The sequence below is a fragment of the Amphimedon queenslandica genome, unplaced genomic scaffold (assembly GCF_000090795.2).
Source record: "Amphimedon queenslandica unplaced genomic scaffold, v1.1 AMPQUscaffold_1935_Cont26060, whole genome shotgun sequence".
NCBI classification, from domain to species: Eukaryota; Metazoa; Porifera; class Demospongiae; order Haplosclerida; family Niphatidae; genus Amphimedon; species Amphimedon queenslandica.
The window spans coordinates 1-1,235 of NW_003557727.1; the positions used below are offsets into that span (position 1 = coordinate 1).

General features: G+C 34.3%; 1 long non-coding RNA gene across 1 annotated transcript; it reads right to left on the minus strand.

The window, feature by feature from the left end:
- Positions 1–433: 433 nt before the first annotated feature.
- On the minus strand, positions 434–1,085 carry LOC109593341 (uncharacterized). The gene is made up of 2 exons (XR_002190902.1): positions 894–1,085; positions 434–736 (listed from the first exon to the last, which is right to left on the minus strand). It is a non-coding gene; the product is annotated as an uncharacterized LOC109593341 (long non-coding RNA).
- Between the last annotated feature and the right edge of the window lie 150 nt (positions 1,086–1,235).

The following is a 1,235-nucleotide window of genomic DNA, read 5'->3' on the forward strand; positions in this document are numbered from 1 at the left end:
CACAAGGAACTACTCCATTAGGGCCAATCCATTCTCCACCATTCAGACTAGCATTAGGTAATCCACACTCTAGTACAGGACTTGGTTTGATGCTACCGTCAGTAAAAAATGATCCATTATTAGTATAACAGTTTCCACCATGCTTCAGGTAGATACCTATAAAACCTATACAGTTGTTATTATACACATCTAGTGTCTTACCTGAGGAAGGTGGACATTCACTAATAACTTCACTGACACTCAACAAGAAGACAGTAGTAAGCAGCACTGGGTGCATTCTACACTTGCTCTCACAACTAATCAATTAAGTCACACACATCATTTATAAAGGCAGTCTGCTATACAGATAATTTAATTTGGATAGCTACATGTACAAGCACAGCATAATTGTACCAATACCATACATGCATGTATGTACTATTTATGCACAACATGACATGTACAATAATTATTGATCACAACATCCCACATCTCACATTAAAGAAAAAAAACATTATTGTTTATACATTGTAGATGTATATGTATGCATATCTTAGTTAGAGTCTACTGCTAATTGTTGCTGTTGTTGTTCCTGTGGGTGTTGTCTAACTACAATGATTCTTTCTTTAGGACGAGGTAGAGGTAGTTCTTTGACTTTAGTTGACATTTCCTCCATCATTCCTGGTATCTGTGTGAAATAATTCCTTGCTAATATGTGCCTTTGTCTTATCTTATCTGTAAACTGTGAACTGTAAGCCTGTAGAGAAATAATATTACATGTAAAATGCAATTATAAGTAAAGTACATTAATGTGCTTTTAAAATAACATATATTGACAAGTGAAAAAGCAAAACTGATAAAGCAGTAACATAAAAGCAGATAACAAGAACATTATAATAGTAATATTATCTTACTTTTTCTGGGTCATCCAGTTTAACATGAGCCCTAGCTTCATCAGTTGTCAATAATATACAGTTCCATGGGCTCCAGTGTTCAGTGATATTCCAACGAACTAGTATCAACTCAAATAGATCCTTCTCACCACTCACAGCACTCTGACCAGCCCATATGTTCTCTATCAAGTAGCGTAGATCACTCTCCTATGAAGAAATACATGTTCATGCAAGTAAGGTACATGAAAATGTATAGATACAAATGTATGATAAACACCTGATTTGCATGCAAATTGTAAAAATTGTAATTGCGATGACAAGTTGGTAAAAGAATGAGAAAATAAAGATGATTCATTATTAATG